The sequence below is a fragment of the Leucoraja erinacea genome, chromosome 9 (assembly GCF_028641065.1).
Source record: "Leucoraja erinacea ecotype New England chromosome 9, Leri_hhj_1, whole genome shotgun sequence".
Classification (NCBI taxonomy): Eukaryota; Metazoa; Chordata; class Chondrichthyes; order Rajiformes; family Rajidae; genus Leucoraja; species Leucoraja erinaceus.
The window spans coordinates 7,439,369-7,461,661 of record NC_073385.1 but is presented as its reverse complement, the minus strand read 5'-3'; the positions used below and the strand labels follow the sequence as shown (position 1 = coordinate 7,461,661).

The 22,293-nt window shown below is 47.0% G+C and overlaps 1 non-coding gene across 1 annotated transcript; it reads left to right on the top strand.

Moving 5' to 3' along the window:
- The first annotated feature begins 21,849 nt into the window (after positions 1-21,849).
- Positions 21,850-21,921, top strand: trnaa-cgc (transfer RNA alanine (anticodon CGC)). Its single transcript has one exon. It is a non-coding gene; the product is annotated as a tRNA-Ala (tRNA).
- The last annotated feature ends 372 nt before the right edge of the window (positions 21,922-22,293 follow it).

Below are 22,293 nucleotides of genomic sequence, written 5' to 3'. Positions count from 1 at the left end.
TTGGCTCTCGACCCAAAACGTCACCTATCTCTTTTCTCCAGAAACGCTGCCTGACCGGCTGAGTTACTCTAGCATTTTGTGTCTATCTCCAGTTCTTGTTTCCTTTGTCTTGTTTCCAAAGCATTTGTTTTCTTTTGTCTTTCTTGCAAAGACCCAGCTCAGTCCTTGTACAGTAAGGGCCTGTCCCACCAGCATGCGACTGCATGCGGTGAGCGCGACCTAACGTGGTCGCTTGAGCCGTATGGCCTTGCAGGGCCGGTCCCACTTCGATCGCCGGAGCCGTATGGAGCTGTGCGGGGCTAGACCGGACATCGTGCTCCGAAAAACTGACACTGTCCAAAAATTCCGCCCAGCAACGGCCTGTCGGCCCGCAGCCGCATTGAGGCCGTATGCAGCGTCTCGACGGGCGTACACAGCGTCTTGACGCCGTACGCAACGTGACGGTGTACGCCTAGCGCGTGGCGTTGTGCGATGACGTCACCACCCAGCGTGCCGTTGCGTGCTAACGTAATCGCCCGACGCCGTGCGACATCCAAATTCAGTCGGCCCACCTCCTGCCCGGCTGATTGGTGAGTATAATGTCGGGACCAGCCCCGCACAACTCCAGACGGCTCCGCGGTTGGAAGTGGGATCGGCCCCGCGAGGCCGTACGCCTCAAGCCACCACGTTTGGTCGCGCTAGACGCATGCAATCGCATGCTGGTGGGACAGGCCCTTTACCTACCCAACCTTTTCTGAGGTCAGCTAATTATAATCTGCCTCCCATTTTAATACCTGGAATATCTTTTCAAGCCCAGGACGGTGTGACCTCCTGTCTGACACAGTCAAAGAGAAATTGGAATTCATTGATATTCTTTACATTCCATATGGGAGATACGGTGGCGCAGTGGTAGAGTTGCTGCCTTACAGCACCAGAGACCCGGGTTCTATCCTGGCTACGGGTGCTGTCTGTATGGAGTTTGTACGTTCTCCCCATAACCACATGCGTTTCCCTGGGTGCTCTGCTTCCCTCCCACTCTCCAAAGACGTACAGGTTTGTCGGTTAATTGACTTGGTATAATTGTAAATTGTCCCGAGTGTGTGTAGGATAGTGTAAGTATAGAAACATAGAAATTAGGTGCAGGAGTAGGCCATTTGGCCCTTCGAGCCTGCACCGCCATTTAATATGATCATGGCTGATCATCCAACTCAGTATCCCGTACCTGCCTTCTCTCCATACCCCCTGATCCCCTTAGCCACAAGGGCCACATCTAACTCCCTATTAAATCTAGCCAATGAACTGGCCTCAACTAGATTAGATTAGATTAGATTCGTTTATTGTCATTCAGACCTTTCGGTCTGAACAAAATTTTGTTTCCCTGCAGTCATACATATAATTAAAAAAATGACAAAAACACACAATCAACACAAATTTAACATCCACCACAGTGAGTTCACCAAACACCTCCTCACTGTGATGGAAGGCAAAATCTTAAAGTCTCTGGCTCTTCCCTCTTTGTTCTCCCTCTGCGACGAGGCGATGGTTCAAACTCTGCGGGTGGTCGCTGCCTAGGCCACTGCTCCAGGGCCGAGCCGGGTCTCCGCTGCCACTACTGCTGCTACCGCCGCGACAGCTTCGGGGCCGAGTCGGGTCTCCGCCGCCGCTGCTGTCGCCGCCACTGCTCCAGGGCCGAGCCGGGTCTCCGCTGCCACTGCTGCCGCCGCTACAGTTTCGGGGCCGAGTCGGGTCTCCGCCGCTGCTGCTGCTGCTGCTGTCGCTGCCACAGCTCCAGGGCCGAGCTTTCTGTGAACTACCTTCTGTGGCAGAGAATTCCACAGGTTCACCACTCTCTGTGTGAAAAATGATTTTCTCATCTCGGTCCTAAAAGACTTCCCTCTTATCCTTGAACTGTGACCCCTTTTTCTGGACTTCCCCAACATCGGGAATAATCTTCCTGCATCTAGCCTGTCCAACCCCTTAAGAATTTTGTAAGTTGTATGCAGGAATTGGTGGTCGGAGCGGATTCGTAAAAAGTGGGGGGGAAAATGGGGCAAAAGCCGGAGCGGAGTACTGATTTTGGATGATTAGCCATGATCGTATTGAATGGCGGCGCTGGCTCGAAGGGCCGAATGGCCTACTCCTGCACCTATTTACTATGTTCCTATGACTCGGTGGGCCAAAGTGCCTGTTTCCACACTGTATCTCTCAACTAAACTAAACTAAAAACTAACGTTTCTGGACTAAATCTTTCAGCCTTTACTCGAGAGTGTGGGATCTTTGGGTGGTTTAACATTAAACTGATAAAACTAATACAAATGTAGTTTAGCCATCAGGAATGTTCTAAGGGATGCAGCATGAGTTCATGTCAGTCAATAATGGTCTGGCATTCATGAATCACTCTTGTGAGCTGCAGAGTGTCCAGAATCAATAGACTGCTAAAATGGAACATTTTGCATATTCACTCACCTGAAGCTGTAGAAAAAAAAATCTATTTGCCAATTACATTGGATGAATATGAGTTCAGTACATATTCAACTGCATGCGGCCATCTAGAAAATTGAGTTGTTAGAGATCATTTTCATGCCAATTTGTCCCCCCCCCCCCCCCCCCCCCCCCCCCCCCCCCCCCCCAAGCTCAACTTTTTCCAAGTGTGGCACCCGCGTTTTGCAAAGGGCAGAGAGGCAAATAATCAGGAATGTTGAGTAACAATTCCGTAGTATTATGTATTATTCCGCAGTATTATTGAGTAACAATTCCGCAGTATTATTTTGTTTCATCTTTAAACCACCCCTTATATCTTTAGCTCTCAATATTAATAGTTGCACTGTGCATGTTATGCTAAACATTTCAGCATTTTGTTTATTTTATCAATTTAATTGTTTAATTTCCTGACACAGTGTCTACATTATAATTTTCTAATACCTCACGACAATTGTATTTGGATAATTTATTAGCTGGTCTCAAGGTAGAATTTTCTATTTGAACAAACAAATTTTTGGTCCTGCAGGAAGGATGTAATTAGTTATGTGAGCACTGATGAAGGTATCCGGCATGCATAATGTCTCCCCGTTACTATCTGATAAGTAAATTCGTTATTCTTCTCCGAAGGGAAGATGCTTGTGAAAGTTGAGGCTCAATCATTCCAACCATAGGACCTTTCTCGAGGCAGCATCTGAACCCCAGACATGCTCAGCTGCTTGGTTCTTGGTTCTTGGTTCTTGGTCCTCCAAAATATTCCAAATGGAATTTAAATTGGAGGTGGTACCTCATGGTGGTACCCCATCTCCCCCCCTCCCTCACACCTCTATCCCCCTCCCCTCTCTCCTCCCCTAACCCATCCCTCTCTCTTCCTCCACTCCATCTCCCTCTCCTCACCCCTCTCCCTCTCCTCCCACCCCTTCCCTCTCTCCCCCCACCCCCCTTCCCTCTCTCCCCTACCCCTACCCCTCTGTCCCTCTCTACCCCCTCTCCCCCTTCCCTCCCTCCCCACTTTCTCTCCCTCTCTCCCCCACCCCTCTCCCCCCCTCCCCACTCTGTCCCCCTCCCTCCCCTCCCCATCTCCCCTCCCTCCCCCCCTCTCCCCCCCTCTCTCCCCCACCCCTCTCCCCCTCCCTCCCCACTCCTCTCTCCTCCCTCCCCTCCCCATCTCCCTCTCCCCCCCCCCCCCCCTCCCTCTCCCCCCCCCTCCCTCCCCTCTCCTCCCCCCCCCCCCCCCCCTCTCTCCTCCCCCCTCTCCATCTCCCTCTCCTCACCCCTCTCCCTCTCCCTGCCTGCAGTCATACACAATAATCATAAATAACAAAACATACAATAAACACAAGTTCACACCACCTTCACAGTGATGTGTGGGAAGGAACTGCAGGTGGCTGGTCTTTCACCGAAGATACGTAGACACAAAATGCTGGAGTAACTCAGCGGGTCAGGCAGCATCTCTGGAGGAGAAGAATGGGACATATTCCATTTCTCCAGAGATGCTGCCTGTCCCGCTGAGCCACTCCACCACTTTGCTGTCTATCTTCGGTGCTTCGTAACGATCTTCATCTTGTCACATCATCAGAAGTGGAGACGTATGTTGACAATGGAGCTGTGTACAATTCCATGTGCAATTATTCAGAAAGGGAAGCAGTATAGGCAGCAAACTCCAAGCAACATTGAACCAAGGGCAAGTAAATGGTCAAGTTTCCGTGTTGCACGGCACAAGGACTCTATGATCACGTCTATTCTTCTCCGTGGATTGTCCCCTTGTCGTGGTGGAGAAGCTCGGGTGGTCCTGAGATCCTGAGAGCGATGCCGTCTGTAGCTATGCTCCTGGTGGGGCCACCCGTGGCGGTAAGGTCGAGGGGGAGGTCTCTGACATATAGAGCAATCCAACCAAGCATTAACATTATTATCTTCTTATGTGTGCATTCAACAATGTGGTGCTTACCTGAAAAGATGTGCGCTCTGATGGATTGAGTGGAAATTCCCCTAAAGGACATGAAGTAGCAGATCTATAAACGCTGGAATATTAAACCCATTTCATGACCTGATGTGTTTTGCTCATATATAAAGAAGCATCCTTTGTGTTAGCTGGCTACAGTATAGAGGTGGCTCAAACGTTGATTTATTATGATACCTTTGGATCAGTTTATTTTTGCATATGTAAACAAAAGCGCTAAAGAGTCGAAGCAAGATTGATTTATATGTTCCAGATAGAACAATGAAATTCTCACTTGCAGCAGCACAACTGTACACTGCAAACAATATAATAAATGAGAAAAAAGCTCACCCTGTGTAAACATGGAAAAATAGAGACATAGAAATTAGGTGCAGGAGTAGGCCATTCGGCCCTTCGAGCCTGCACCGCCATTCAATATGATCATGGCTGATCATCCAACTCAGTATCCCGTAGCTGCCTTCTCTCCATACCCTCTGATCCCCTTAGCCACAAGGGCCACATCTAACTCCCTCTTAAATATAGCCAATGAACTGGCCTCGACTACCCTCTGTGGCAGAGAGTTCCAGAGATTCACCACTCTCTGTGTGAAAAAAGTTCTTCTCATCTCGGTTTTAAAGGATTTCCCCCTTATCCTTAAGCTGTGACCCCTTGTCCTGGACTTCCCCAACATCGGGAACAATCTTCCTGCATCTAGCCTGTCCAACCCCTTAAGAATTTTGTAAGTTTCTATAAGATCCCCTCTCAATCTCCTAAATTCTAGAGAGTATAAACCAAGTCTATCCAGTCTTTCTTCATAAGACAGTCCTGACATCCCAGGAATCAGTCTGATGAACCTTCTCTGCACTCCCTCTATGGCAATAATGTCCTTCCTCAGATTTGGAGACCAAAACTGTACGCAATACTCCAGGTGTGGTCTCACCAAGACCCTGTACAACTGCAGTAGAACCTGCCTGCTCCTATACTCAAATCCTTTTGCTATGAAAGCTAACATACCATTTGCTTTCTTCACTGCCTGCTGCACCTGCATGCCTACTTTCAATGACTGGTGTACCATGACACCCAGGTCTCATTGCATCTCCCCTTTTCCTAGTCGGCCACCATTTAGATAATAGTCTGCTTTCCTGTTTTTGCCACCAAAATGGATAACCTCACATTTATCCACATTATACTGCATCTGCCAAACATTTGCCACTCACCCAGCCTATCCAAGTCACCTTGCAGTCTCCTAGCATCCTCCTCACAGCCACACTGCCCCCCAGCTTAGTGTCATCCGCAAACTTGGAGATATTGCCTTCAATTCCCTCATCCAGATCATTAATATATATTGTAAATATATATTGTAAATAGCTGGGGTCCCAGCACTGAGCCTTGCGGTACCCCACCAGTCACTGCCTGCCATTGTGAAAAGGACCCATTTACTCCTACTCTTTGCTTCCTGTTTGCCAGCCAGTTCTCTATCCACATCAATACTGAACCCCCAATGCCGTGTGCTTTAAGTTTGTATATACAGTATTCACATACTTACATATACACATACTGTATATTCAGATGATATATATACATATCCACACACATGCACACATACGTACATATAAAAAACAAAATAACAATAATAGTCCTATAATAAAAATAATGGTCTATGTCAGGAGTTCCCAACCTTTTTCTTCCCGTATACCCCTGGCAACTTAATAGCACATACGTTATTTAACTTATTTGTGAACAACTAATGATGAACAGATACCGGTACACCAGAACCAAACACAGGCGGTCAATGAGAAAAAAAATATGTACAGATCCAGAATCACCAAGTTCACCCCCTGGGTAAGTGAAATTTACCCCAGGTTGGGGACCCTCGGTCAATGTAGTTCAGAGCTTATTTGAGGTTGTAGTGTTTAATGGTCTAATGCCTGTAGGGAAGTAGCTATTGCTGAACCTGGACCTTACAGTTTTCACGCTCCTGTACCTTCTTCCCAATGGCAGGGGTGATATGAGTGTGTGGCCAGGGTGGTGTGGGTCTCTGATAGAAACATAGAAACATAGAAAATAGGTGCAGGAGTAGAGGCCATTCGGCCCTTCGAGCCTGCACCGCCATTCAATATGATCATGGCTGATCATCCAACTCAGTATCCTGTAGCTGCCTTCTCTCCATACCCTCTGATCCCTTTAGCCACAAGGGCCACATCTAACTCCCACTTAAATATAGCCAATGAACTGGCCTCAACTACCTTCTGTGGCAGAGAGTTCCAGAGATTCACCACTCTCTGTGTGAAAAAAGTTTTCCTCATCTCGGTCCTAAAAGATTTCCCCCTTATCCTTAAACTGTGACCCCTTGTCCTGGACTTCCCCAACATCGGGAACAATCTTCCTGCATCTAGCCTGTCCAACCCCTTAAGAATTTTGTAAGTTTCTATAAGGTCCCTTCTCAGTCTTCTAAATTCTAGTGAGTATAAACCAAGTCTATCCAGTCTTTCTTCATATGAAAGTCCTGACATCCCAGGAATCAGTCTGGTGAACTTTCTCTGTACTCCCTCTATGGCAAGAATGTCTTTCCTCAGATTAGGAGACCAAAACTGTACGCAATACTCCAGGTGTAGTCTCACCAAGACCCTGTACAACTGCAGTAGAACCTCCATGCTCCTATACTCAAAGACCCTTCTTCAGACTGAGAGTCAGGGGGGAGAGAGGGAACTGAAAGGTATTGAAGGGTACAGTGTGAAAAGAGAGATCAAAGGGGACAAAGCTCAAGGAACATGTAGAATAGATCATTGTTAGCTAGGGGAAGGTGACAGCAAGGCATACAATGTAAGATTAAATCAGGAGGACAGTCAGAATGGTCAGAGAACAAGAATGGAGTGAGAGGGAAAGCAAGGGAAGTTAGCAAAATCAAAAGTCATACTCCTGGATTGTAAGCTGCCCAAGCGAAATATGGGGTGCAGATTCTCCAATTTGCTTTGGGCCTCTCTCTGGCAGTGGAGGAGGCCCAGGACAGAATGGTCAGTATGGGAATGGGAGGAGTTAAAGTGTTTAGCAACCGGATGATCATGTAGGTCCAGGCGGACTGAGCGGAGATGTTCAGTGAAACCATCACCGAGCCTGAGCTTGGTCTCGCCGATATATAGGAGTCCTAAACATTATTGAAGGAGTGCATTCAACAAAAGGGCTGTATCAGTTCAAAAAGGCAGCTTCTCAAAACCAATTAAGCATGGGGAATACATGTTTCCATTGCCAGCAATACTGAATATTACTAAACTGACCTCGGTTGACATCTGTGGCCCTTTACTATATCTGTTGCTGAGATCAATTCTCTCCACGAATATTTCATGATATGTTGGCTGTTTTCTTGCAGCATTTTGTATTTAATTTGTGTCAAATTTAACTGGTATTTTTTGCTGTTTTCTATCATTAACCTTTCATTGTCATTCACAAATTAAGTGGAGGTATAGAAAATGAGTTTGTACAACAGTAACGGTAAAGTCGTCACTGGCATGGATGAGTGTGCACGACATACAGAGTGATGGCATTACAGAACAGGAGTACTTTTACAGGCTGTGGAGTTCTCTCTTGCAAACTACTGCACAAGATATTGGAGTAGAATTAGGCCATTCGGCCCATCGAGTCTACACCGCCATTCAATCATGGCTGATCTCTGCCTCCTAATCCCATTTTCCTGCCTTCTCCCCATAACCCTTGCCACCCGTTCTAATCAAGAATTTGTCTATCTCTGCCTTAAAAATATCATATAACCATATAACCATATAACAATTACAGCACGGAAATGGGCCATCTCGACCCTTCTAGGCCGTGCCGAACACATAATCTCCCCTAGTCCCATATACCTGCGCTCAGATCATAACCCTCCATTCCCTTCCCGTCCATATAACTATCCAATTTATTTTTAAATGATAAAAACGAACCTGCCTCCATCACCTTCACTGGAAGCTCATTCCACACAGCTACCACTCTCTGAGTAAAGAAGTTCCCCCTCATGTTACCCCTAAACTTCAGTCCCTTAATTCTCATGTCATGTCCCCTTGTTTGAATCTTCCCTACTCTCAGTGGGAAAAGCTTTTCCACGTCAACTCTGTCTATCCCTCTCATCATTTTAAAAACCTCCATCAAGTCCCGCCTTAACCTTCTGCGCTCCAAAGAATAAAGCCCTAACTTGTTCAACCTTTCTCTGTAACTTAGTTGCTGAAACCCAGGCAACATTCTAGTAAATCTCCTCTGTACTCTCTCTATTTCCACTAACTTGGCCTCCACAGCCCTCTGTGGCAATGAGTTCCGCAGATTCACCACCCTCTGATTAAAGAAGTTCCTCTTCCCGCCTTTCTAAAAGAGCGCTTTTTAATTCTGAAGCTATACATATCTGAAAGTATTACGCATCCCACTTGCCAAAGTAGAGTAACTAATTGCTAAACAGCTTCATCTATTCCATCAGCAACATCATCTTCCAGAGCCCTAATGTTATTTGAAGTTTGAGCATAAATTGTTAACAATTACTTTGATTTTGTACAAATTATGTTCAAGAGTCAAGAATCTCGAGTGTTCTTTTACATACTAGACTAAGTGAGACCCGTTGGGTCCCTGTCACAGGGGAGGGCTGGTCCCCGAATGCAATATTCCACCACTCACCCATAGCCCCCAACATACGCAGGCGTGGCTGACGGGCTCCCGATGTGACGCCAGAGATCCCCGTTGCGACGGGAGTCAGGGCAACCTTCCCCATGTGCGTCTCGCCATCCCTCTTCCTACCCCTATCCTCCTCCATTCTCCCTCATCCCCAGCTAATCCACCCCTCCCTCTTCTTTCCCCTCTCCTCCTCTCCTCTCCACTCCCTCCCACACCTCACCCTCCCTCTCCTTTCCCCTACCCTTCAGTATATACACACACACACACACACACACGAGTGTGTGTGTGTATATATGTGAGTGTGTGTGTGTATGTGAGTGTGTGTATGCGAGTGTGTGTTTGTGTAGAAAGGAACTGCATGTGCTGGTTGAAACCGTAGATAGATACAAAAAGTTGGAGTAACCTAGTGCATCTGACAGCATCTCTGGAGAAAAGGAACAGGTGACTTTTCAGGTCGAGACCTTTCTTCTGACTTAGAGAGAGACATAGACGGTGATATGGAGAGATACCGAATAAATGAATGAAAGATATGCAAAAAAGTAACAATGATATTTACGTGTGTGTGTATATATATATATATATATATATGTAAAACAATAACATTGCAAAGACAAAGATAATGCTTCCAAGTCTACGTAGTTTGCTTAGTTGGGCGTTGTTAATTTTATTAGCCTAAAGGTCATAGGGAAGAAGCTGCTTCTGAACCTGAGCGTTACATTTTTCAGGTTCCTATACTTTGTTCCCGATGGCAGGGATGTAATGAGGATGTGACCAGGGTGGTGTGGGTCTCTGATGGCACAAGCTGCCTTCTTGAGGCAGCGACTCGTGTAGATCCCTTTGATGGTAGGGAGGTCAGTCCCCGTGAAGGACAGGGCAGTGTTTTTGCAATCTTCTTGCAATCTTCTTCATCCCTGGGCGTTGGAGTTGCTGAACCAGGCCATGATTTAATGGGCTGGTGCTCTGATGACGCAGTGGTATGGGATACACAATTAGACCACACTACTCCAGCCAACATTCTAACATCTATCTGAGCAATTTGTATTGTAAAGTTCATAAGTTCATAAGTTGTAGGGGCAGAACAAGGCCATTCGGCCCATCATGTCCACTCCACCATTCAATCATGCCTGTTCTATCGTTCCCTCTCAACCCCATTCTCCTGCCTTCTTCCCATAGCCCCTGACACCTGTACTATTCAAGAATCTCTCTATCTCCACCTTAAAAATATCCATTGACTTGCCCTCCACAGACTTCTGTGGCAATTAATTCCACAGATTCACCACCCTCCGACTAAAGAAATTCCTCCCCATCTTAGAAACACAGAAATTAGGTGCAGGAGTAGGCCATTCAGCCCTTTGAGCCTGCACCGCCATTCAATATGATCATGGCTGATCATCCAACTCAGTATCCTGTACCTGCCTTCTCTCCATACCCCCTGATCCCCTTAGCCACAAGGGCCACATCTAACACCCTCTTAAATATACCTTCTTTTTAAAGGTATGTCCTTTTATTCTGAGGCTAATGGTCTCTGGTCCTAGATTCTCCCACCAGTGGAAAAATCCTCTCCATATCCACTCTATCCCGGCCATTTGCTATTCGGTAAGTTTCAATGCGATTACCCCTCATCCATCTAAACTACAGTCAGTACAGGCCCAGTGCCGTCAAACGCTCATCGTACGTTAACCCAACCCTTCCTGGGTAAAGAGGCAGAGCTTTCATCACGTGACTCCTGGAATCCATTTGAGCATGAGCTGTTTGTATTGGGCTTGCTCTGAAAACAGAACCTACTATTTATTTCAAAGAGACTTGGCAACACTGCTTCCAAGTCTCATCTTCCTCCTCGACCATTATCATGAATGGTATGTAATATGATGAAGAGTACAATAAGCTATGATTTTACTAGCTGGAGGCACAGTATATATGAATGATAAGTGCACCTGAAACAAGATTTTATCCTTCCAATGTTCCATTCTATTCTATGACTAGTTTGCTGACTGATATTGATATTCCACTGTCACTCATCCTGGAGTCATCACCAAAGGAAAAAAAAAACATTGTACTTAAAATCACAAATAATCTCGGAAATTATACAGGGCAAAGGCTGTGGACAAATGCTTCATATGTTCCAATGACATTCGCATGTCCGATACCTTAACAGAGGATGAATCCATTAGTTTTAAATGGACTATCACCTCCGGTAAAATCGCAGAGAGAGGAACCACATGCTGCTGTGTTAAATGTTCCCTCTTCTGATGTCACCAACAGTAATTATTTTTATCTTCCCATCAAATGGACTCATCAGTAGGGCACTATAGAAAATGAGCTGCTAACAGAACACAATATCATAGCAGTACAATTAACTCCCACTATGTTCCATCCCATTGCCTGGGTTATAATTCTGCTGCCCTGTCACCACAGTTACTGGACAATGAGCACTTTGTTCATGAAATGGGCACGAGCAAGAGAAATATTATTCATGACACAAAGAGACGAATCCGTGTGGCATTTTCATTTTGCTGGAATCTTTTTGCTTTTGAGAAGCAAACAGCCAACTGTGTCTACGGTGTATGAATTTACTACCAGTGTTTTTGATATCATAAGTTTTTAAGTGAAAGGAGCAGAATTAGGCTGTCAAGGACTGCTCTCACCCCAACCATGGACTGTTTACCCTCCTACCATCCGGGAGGCGCTACAGGTCTCTCCGTTGCCGAACCAGCAGGTCGAGGGACAGCTTCTTTCCGGCGGCTGTCACTCTACTCAACAACGTACCTCGGTGACTGCCAATCACCACCCCCCTCCCCGGACACTTATTATTATTTATTCAAATCGTTTGCTATGTCGCTCTTCCAGGGAGATGCTGAATGCATTTCGTTGTCTCTGTACTGTACACTGACAATGACAATTAAAATTGAATCCGATGAATCTGAATCTGAAGTGGACTCCACCATTCAATCATGGCTAATCTAACTCTTCCTCCTAACCCCATTCTCCTGCCTTCTCCCCATAACCACTGACACCCGTACTGATCAACAAACGATCTATATCTGCCTTAGTCTCTGCCTCTGCCTCTTTCCTAGAAACGTAGAAAATAGGTGCAGGAGTAGACCATTCAACCCGACGAACCAGCATCTCCATTCAATATGATCATGGCTGATCATCCAAAATCAGTACCCCGTTCAGGCTTTTTTCCCATATCACTTGATTCCATTAACCCTAAGAGCTATATCTAACTCTCTCTTGAAAACATCCAGTGAATTTCCCTCCACTGCCTTCTGTGGCGGAGAATTCCACAGATTCACAACTCTCTGGGTGAAAAAGTTTTTCCTCATCTCAGTCCTAAATGGCCCACCCCTTATATTTAAACTGTGACCCCCTGGTTTTGGACTCCCCCATCGCAAACATTTTTCCTGCATCTAGCCTGTCCATCTGCCAATATTTTCCTCATCTCAGTCCATTCCTTCATCATATGTCAGTCCCGCCATCCCGGGAATTAACCTGGTAAACCTACGCTGCACTCCCTCAATAGCAATACTGTCCTTCCTCAAATTAGGAGACCAAAACTGCACATAATACTCCATGTGTGGTCTCACTAGGGCCCTGTACAACTGCAGTAGGACCTCCTTGCTCCGATACTCAAATCCTCTCGCTATGAATCTTGTAACGTAGTAAAGGAGAAATGTTAACCAAGGAAAATCACTGCTCATGTTTGCCAATGGCCACTAAAACAACAACCTGCCATGTTTTACCGCGCCTTAAGCACATCGTTGCTAAAGTAGTCACTTGCCGGACCAGCCGCTATCAGTGATTCTCAGGTGTAAATCCGACAAGTAAAAAACTTATTAAAACAGAGGATTATTTATTGCGCTGCTCCGCAGTGTGCGATTGTTTACGATCAGACCTCAGTTCGATGAATGCCAAGAAGCAGAACTCATTTTACTGGTCGTTGCAGTGTGAAGCAGTAACCAAAACCTGCCAAGAATGTGTTGATGCTGTTAGTCATTGAAAAGCCGATTTGGCAATTCAAATTACTGCACAAGACAGGAGAACGCACTAATGATTGGGCAGCACGCTACGTCGGTTTTCAACTGGCCCTGTGGATTAATGTTTCATTTTGGGACAAGCCCAGAGAAAAAGAAAGAGAAACTATTCGATCATCTAACCCTACTGGCTCAGTGAGAGCTCCGTCATTTCGGAATTAGTAATTGTCAGGTTTGCTCCCACTTCTACCATAGCCATCCTACCCCATCCAGAGAGCAGTCCTGAACTAATATCTATCTCATTGGTGACCCTTGGACTATCCTTGATTGGTCTTTGCTGGCTTTACCTTGCACTAAACGTTATTCCCTTATCATGTTTAGAGATACAGCGAGGAACCAAGTCCTTTTGAGCCACCGGGTACGCGCGGATCAGTGATCCCCGCACATTAACACTATCCTATACCCACTATGGACATTTATTTTTACTTTTACTGAGCCAATTAACCTACAACCCTCTACATCTTTGGAGGAAACTGAAGATCTCGGAGAAAATCTACATAGAACGTGCAAACTCCTTACAGACAGCACTCGTAGTCAGGATCGAACCCGGGTCTCGGGCACTGCATTTGCTGTAAGGCAGCAACTCTACCGCTGAGATTGTAATCATGCATTGTAATTTTCCGGACTGGATAGCACGGATAACCAAAGCTTTCCACTGTACCTCGGTACATGTGGCACTAAACTAAAATAAACTAAACTAATACTCCAGAACCTTGTCAGTGCAGCACCAAGGAAACTCTGGACTTGCAGTTTCGTAGGTGTGATATTAACCCAATGCCCTTTCCCATGGAGTTCATAGAATCATACAACACAGAAACAGGCCCTTCGGCCCAACTTGCCCATGCCGAACAAGGTGCCCCATCAACACTAGTCTCACCTGCCCACATTTGACCCATATCCCTATAAACCATTGTGTTCAAGAAGGAACTGCAGATGCTGGAAAATCGAAGGTACACAAAATTGCTGGAGAAACTCAGCGGGTGCAGCAGCATCTATAGAACGAAGGAAATAGGCAACGTTTCGGGCCGAAACCCTTCTTCAGACTGATAGGGGGTGGCGGGGAGAAGGAAGGAAAAAGGAGGAGGAGGAGCCCGAGGGCTAGGGGATGGGAGGAGACAGCCCGAGGGTTAAGGAAGGGGAGGAGACAGCAAGTGCTAACAAAATTGGGAGAATTCGATGTTCATGCCCGCAGGATGCAGACTCCCCAGGCAGAATATGAGGTGCTGTTCCTCCAATTTCCAGTGTTGCTAACTCTGGCAATGGAGGAGACCCAGGACAGAGAGGTCGGATTGGGAATGTGAGGGGGAGTTGAAGTGCTGAGCCACCGGGAGGTCAGGTAGGTTCTTGCGGACCGAGCGGAGGTATTCGGCGAAACGATCGCCCAACCTCCGCTTGGTCTCACCGACGTAGATCAACTGACACCTAGAGCAGTGGATGCAGTAGATGAGGTTGGAGGAGATACAGGTGAACCTCTGTCGCACCTGGAACGACTGCTTGGGTCCTGAATGGAGTCGAGGGGAGAGGTAAAGGGACAGGTGTTGCATTTCTTGCGGTTGCAACGGAAAGTGCCCGGGGAGGGGGTGGTACGGGAGGGAAGGGAAGCATTGACAAGGGAGTTGCGGAGGGAGCGGGCTTTGCGGAAGGCAGATATGGGGGGAGATGGGAAGGTGTGGCGACTGGTGGGGTCACCTCCGCTCCGTCCGCAAGAACCTACCTGACCTCCCGGTGGCTCAGCACTTCAACTCCCCCTCCCATTCCCAATCCGACCTCTCTGTCCTGGGTCTCCTCCATGGCCAGAGTGAGCAACACCGGAAATTGGAGGAACAGCACCTCATATTCCGCTTGGGGAGTCTGCATCCTGCGGGCATGAACATCGAATTCTCCCAAATTTGTTAGCCCTTGCTGTCTCCTCCCCTTCCTCAGCCCTCGGGCTGTCTCCTCCCACCCCCCAGTCCTCGGGCTCCTCCTCCTTTTTCCTTCCTTCTCCCCGCCACCCCCTATAAGTCTGAAGAAGGGTTTCAGCCCGAAACGTTACCTATTTCCTTCGCTCCATAGATGCTGCTGCACCCGCTGAGTTCCTCCAGCATTTTTGTGTACCTTCCCTATAAACCATTCCTGACCATCAACCTGTCCAAATGTATTTAAAATATTGTTATAGTATCTTCCTCATCTACCTCCTTTTGGGGCTCAGTCCATAAATTCACCAACCTCTGTGTGAAAAAGACGTGCCTCAGATTCCTATTAAATCTTTAATCTCACCTTAAACCCAAGTCCTCTAGTTCTTGATTTCCTCTGTTCGGCGAGAAAGACTCTGTGCAAGTCCCCTATCTATTCCCCTCGTCATCTTATACACCTCCGTGAGATTATTCCACTCACCCTCTCACACGCCAAGGAGTAAAGTTCTAGCCAGCCCAACCCCAACCGAAATCTCAGGCCCTCAAATCCTGGCAACATCCTCGTAAATCCCCAATCAACAATCCCCTTGAGCCATGTTAACCCTTTAACCACACTATCATCTGCCCATTACCACACTGCTGCAAGCTTGCTGTTTGTAAATAGGCAAAATCTCATTGCCCACCAGGAGTGCTATCAGATCCACCTGTCCCCTGTTCTTGGAGGTATTCCTCACCACCTGTGCTAACTCCTCCAGCCCACCCCATTCAGCATCCAGTAATTGGCTCCTGCTCTCTGAATCTTGTATTGCCAACAGTAAAACAGTGACTACCTTTCCAAAGCTTTTCATTAATTTGAAAGGATCTTTGCAATATCTGGAGGTTGTGACGGATGCTATTTCTTTTTATGGAGAGCGCCAATGAATGTTATGCCAAAAAAAAAGCAGATAATAATATTTTGCATTCTGCATCATTCCCTTTGATCTTTATTATTGACAAAAAGACACAAAGTACTGTGTTCCCAGGATGAGACGTTCCACACCAGGGCATCGGAAATGTCCTCGCTCTTCAGTGAACGGGGATTCCCCTCCTCCACCGTCGATGAGGCTCGCACCAGGGTCTCTTCCATACCCCGCAACACTGCTCTCTCTCCCCATCCCCGCACTCGCAACAAGGGCAGAGTCCCCCTAGTCCTCACCTTTCACCCCACCAGCCGGCAAATACAACAAATAATCCTCCGCCATTTCCGCCACCTCCAACGTGACCCCACCACTCGCCACATCTTCCCATCTCCCCCCATGTCTGCCTTCCGCAAAGACCGCTCCCTCCGCAACTCCCTTGTCAATTCTTCCCTTCCCTCCCGTACCACCCCCTCCCCGGGCACTTTCCGTTGCAACCGCAAGAAATGCAACACCTGTCCCTTCACCTCCCCCCTCGACTTCATTCAAGGACCCAAGCAGTCGTTCCAGGTGCGACAAAGGTTCACCTGTATCTCCTCCAACCTCATCTACTGCATCCGCTGCTCTAGATGTCAGCTGATTTACATCGGTGAGACTAAGCGGAGGTTGGGCGATCGTTTCGCCGAACACCTCCGCTCAGTCCGCAATAACCTACCTGAACTCCCGGTGGCTCAGCACTTCAACTCCCCCTCCCATTCCCAATCCGACCTCTCTGTCCTGGGTCTCCTCCATTGCCAGAGTGAGCAACACTGGAAATTGGAGGAACAGCATTTCATATTCCGCCTGGGTTGCTTGCGTCCGGATGGCATGAGCATTGAATTCTCCCAATCTTGGTAGCCCTTGCTGTCTCCTCCCCTTCCTTAATCCTCGAGCTGTCTCCTCCCATCCCCCCGCCCTCGGGCTCCTCCTCCTCCCTTTTTCCTTCCTTCTCCCCCCCACCCCCAATCAGTCTGAAGAAGGGTTTTGGTCCGAAACATCGCCTATTTCCTTAGCTCCATAGATGCTGCTGCACCCGTTGAGTTTCTCCTGCATTTTTGTGTAACAAAGTACTGAGTAATGCCCCGTCCCCCTTAGGAAACCTGAACGGAAACCTCTGGAGACTTTGCGCCCCACCCAAGTTTTCCGTGCGGTTCCCGGAGGTTGCAGGTGGTTGCCGGAGGTTGCAGGTAGAGGAAGCAGGTAGGGAAACTGACAAAAACCTCCGAGAACCTCCGGGAACCGCACGGAAATCTTGGGTGGGGCACAAAGTCTCCAGAGGTTTCCGTTCAGGTTTCCTAAATGGGACAGGGGCATAACTCAGCAGGTTAGGCAACCTGAAGAAAGACACACAATGCTGGATTAACTCAGCGGGACAGGCAGCATCTCAGGAGAGAAGGAATGGGTGACGTTTCGGGTCGAGACCCTTCTTCATACTGAGAGTCAGGGGAGGGGGAGATACGGAGATAAGGAAGTGTAAGGTGTGAGAATTAGACATTGAAGGGGTGTGGGTCAAGGTAAATGTAGAATAGATCGTTGTTAGCTAGGAGAATGTAACAACAAAGAGATCAAAGACGACACTACTGTGGTCGGACTTATTTCAAAGGGAGACGAGGCAGCCTACAGAGAGGAAGTCCTGAAGTTGACAACCTGGTGTTCAGAAAACAATCTGGTTCTGAACACCAGGAAAACAAAAGAGCTCATTGTCGACTTCAGGAGGCACAGCACCGACTTAGTCCCCCTACACATTAACGGCGAGTGTGTGGAGAGGGTCAACACCTCCCGGTTTCTCGGCGTCCATATCGCGGCTGACATCTCCTGGACGGACAACACGACGGCGGTCATCAAGAAGGCTCAGCAGCAGCTGCACTTCCTGAGGGTCCTCAGGAAGCACAACCTGGACTCTAACCTGCTGCTGACCTTCTACCGCTCGTCCATCGAGAGCCTGCTGACATACTGCATTACAGCATGGTATGGCAGCTGCACCATGGCAGACAGGGAGAGGCTTCAGAGGGTAACCAGGACAGCGCAGAGGATCATTGGTTGCCCTCTCCCCTCCCTGATGGACATCTACACCTCCCGCTGCCTTAGCAGGGCAAAGAAGATCACCAAAGACAGCTCCCATCCTGCGTTTGGACTGTTCGACCTGCTGCCCTCTGGAAGGCGCTATAGGTGCATCAAATCCAGGACAAACAGACTCAGGAATAGCTGCTTCCCGAGAATTATATCTACCATAAATTCAAATCCACACATGCACTGACTACACCGCCCAACACGGACTTCCATCTGTATATATGTATATATGTATGTAGCGCCGTAGAATTTGTGCACCTATTCCCCCCCCCCATCTCCCTTCTGTTTTGTTTTTCTGTTTCTTGTTTTTTGTGTAAAATTGTATGTATGCACTGAGTACGAGCAGCTTTCAGTTTCACTGTACATGTATAGTGACAATAAATGGCATATCTCTATCTCTCATCTCAAATGTAATCAGGGGGCAGTCAGACTGGTCAGAGAACTGGGAAAGGGGAGGGATAGAGAGAGAGGGAAACCAAGGGTTACTTGAAGTTAGTGAAGTCAATGTTCATACCGCTGGGTTGTAACCAGCCCAAGCGAAATATGAGGTGCTGTTCAGGTCTCGACCTTCGTGTCCAGACCCGAAACACCGCCCATTCCTTCTCCCCAGAGATGCTGCCTGTCCCGTTGAGTTACTCCAGCATTTTGTGTCTTTCTCAGATCAATGTGGGATTGGGCAAACTCTCCAGAGAACATGGAAAGGTGATGTTTCGGGTAAAGACCCTTCTTCCGAAGAACGTTTCTGAAGATCCTTCTTCAGGAGAATGTCAGAAGATTCAGAGGAGGCTAAAGAAGGCTCTTGGCCTGAAACGTCACCTATCCATGTTCTCCAGAGATGCCAGCTGACCCGCTGAGTTACTCCAGCACTCTGTATCTTTAGTGTATTAACCAGCATCAGCAGTTTTTTAGTTTTCTATTATAATTGAGTTAGGCTTGATTGGTTATATGTGTAGTATTATCTGATTTGATCAGAATGCATGCAAAACAAAGCTTTTCATTCTATCTTGGTACACTTGACAAAATATAAACCTAAACCTGAAAAGACTAGTTATGGTGGTGCCTGTGACTGATTTTTTTCATTCCCAGCTAATGAGTCATTCCTACAAATGACTAAAAGTAAAAAAGAACATGTGCAGCACGGTGGCGCAGCGGTAGAGTTGCTGCCTTACAGCATCGCAGTGCCTGAGACCAGCATTCGATCCCGACTGCGGGTGCTGTCGGTACGTAGTTAGTACGTTCTCCCCGTGACCGCGTAGGCTTTCTCCGAGATCTTCGGTTTCCTCCCACACTTCAAAGACGTACAGGTTTGTATGTTAATTGGCTTGGTATAAGTGTAAAGGGCCTGTCCCACTTTCACGACCTAATTCACGACGTCTTCCGAGTTTGCCCGTGACCCATACTCACAGCATGGTCGTCACGGGGTCATTGGAGGACGCAGGAAGTCGTAGGAGGTCGTAGGTAGGTCGCAGCAGGCCGTGATGCTAGTCGTAGGTACCCGTGGCATCAAGTAGGTCGAGCTTTTTTTCTAGCCTGATGAAAAATGTCCACGGGTAAAAAAGGTGGTGAATTAGGTCGTGAAAGTGGGACAGTCCCTTAAATTGTAAATTGTCCCTAGTGTGTGTGTGTGTGTGTAGGATGGTGTTAATGTGCGGGGATCACTGGTCAGCACGGACTCGGTGGGCCGAAGGGCTGTATCTCCAAACCAAACTGAACTAATAGAAAACAATATATACACAGTGCTGTATGTATAAAGTTGGGATCAGTTGCTGTCAATGTATGCTGGATTCTCTTTTTTTTATTTCAACATTGCTTTTCGAGACTTTTAATGGGCGACATGAAAGCAATAATCCAATGGTTGTTAAGAGGGAGTCCAGTGTAACTCAGAGTTGTCACATTGTAATCGTGCTGCATATAAGAAGCGGCAATGAGATGGCAGCAAGGATTTATAAAGTCCAGATCTAATTCCGATACGGAGAAATAGAATTTCAAATCCAGATGCCTTATCATTGCCCTGTCCCTTCGCTGAACTGATTTCTCCAGCAAAAGGCTGTCACTGCAACCGCATTGTACAAGGAAGCTATTTACTCCTACAGCTAAGCAGGGTCACCGATGTTGTTGTAACTGTAATGTTGTGTGTTATCGGGGAGAAAAATAGCATTACAAACTGTCAGAGCATGAGAGGAATTTAATTGAAAAGTATCAATCAAAAATATAGAAGTTCTGTTCGTGGGAGCACTGCAACTGATCCTTTTTTTTGCTCGTTAAGGTGGAAAAAAAAACAGGAGCAAACCAGAGGGAGAGTCCAGTTCATTCTCACCCAGGAACAGAGAATGGAGAACTGGCTGGCGATAATATTTATCATAGACAGCCGCCACATAAATACTCAGCACCAACCTATGCAGAGAAGGCTGATGCAAACTTGCCCACAGAATCAACAAAGTTTATTTCCAGTGAGGAGTGAATGGAGTCCGGTCACAGTTTGTATCCCAGGGGAATAATTCACATTCTACAGGCGAAGCAAAACAAAAGGAAAACCTCTCTCTCGCACAATATCCAGCTGCAGGGAAGAATCAAACTGCCGCGGCTTGGTCTCGTAACTTGCTGGGATTTATGTAGCCACGACTCTTACATTTTAATGCAAAGCGTTTCTCTGCTTCGTGTGGGGTTGAGAAGCGGCCACTGTGCTCAATGCCCAGTGTGTCTGAGATGGGGACCATGTGATCCAGACTCCTTTGATTCAGGGCAAAACAAATATATGATCAGCTCCAACAGTCATCTTGTTTCCTTTCAGGTCTTCTAAATATTTCAGTGCAGCTCTGCGGGGTGGGTGACTACTCTGTGGTTTAATAATCTCTGTTTTTGTATTCAAGATAAGGCAAGGAAGGCTGCATTTCTCTTCCACCCCTTGCCCCCCCCTCCCAAGCCAGGCGACTCTTTGTGTGTTAGTCACAGAATCAAGAAACAGAGGACATAGGTTTAAGGTGGGGGGGGGGGGAGGTAGATTTAATAGGAACCTGCGAGGTAACTTTTACACACAGAGGGAGGTGAGTGTATGGAACCAGCTGCCTGGGGAGGTAGTTGAGGCAGGTAGTATCTCAACGTTTAAGAAACATTTGGGCAGGTACATGGATAGGTCAAGTTTAGAGGGATATGGACCAAACTAGTGTAGATGGGACATGTTGGTCGGTATGGGCATGTTGGGCCGAAGGGCCTGTTTCCACACTGTGTGACTCTGTGACTATGACTCTAAGTGGATTTGCAACCATGCATTACATCGCTCCACTCTTTTAAATCTCTTCTCCAACAGCAGCCTTTCTTACAGTACACTGTGGACGGCTCGATTGTAATCATGTATTGTCTTTCCGCTGACTGGTTAGCACACAACAAAAGCTTTTCACTGTACCTCGGTACACGTGACAATAAACTAAATGAAAACTAAAGCAAAACTAAGCTAAAAAAACTAAAACTCATTCCCCATGAGTATCTTCACAAGCCATTTAACAGTCAACCATGTTGGTCGATCTGGAGTCACATAGGCCAGACCAGGTAAAAGGACAACAGGGCCCCTTCTCTCAAGGGATTGGTATGTCAGATGGGATTTTACAACAATCTTTTATCAATCCTTTTTAATCAAAAAAAATTCCCAGATTATTAACCAAATTTAAGTTGCCATTTAAATTGGGATTTGAACTCAATCATTTTGATCTACCCCCTGTAATCTTTCTCCTCCTTGCTTATCAAGCAACTATGGGTCCTCCTTGGAGTTTATGACTAGATTTCACCGTTCGTAACCCAAATAGTTTGCAATTCGTAAATGTGGCCGCTTGGTGACATACTTAACTAAGAACATAGGTCAATGATAGGTGCTTGGGGATGTAGCTCAGTGGTAGAGCGCGCGCTTCGCATGTGTGAGGTCTCGGGTTCAATCCCCGGCATCTCCAGGGTTATTATTTTTCAGAATTAAGGGACAGAAGTTTAGGGGTAATATGAGGGGGAACTTCTTTACGCAGAGAGTGGTGGCGGTGTGGAATGAGCTCCCAGTGGAAGTGGTGTCATTTAAAAATAAATTGGATAGGCATATGGATGAGAAGGGAATGGAGGGTTATGGTACGAGTGCAGGAAGGTGGGACTAAGGGGAAAAAAATTTGTTCGGCACGGACTTGTAGGGCCGAGATTGTCTGTTTCCGTGCTGTAATTGTTATATGTTATATGTTATATGTTATGAAGGCCAACGTGCAGTCAAACCAGGCCGTTTAACTCAACCGTTCAGATTTCTTTGTAAAGTGCCACAATATTGCTGCTGTCCAAGTCCC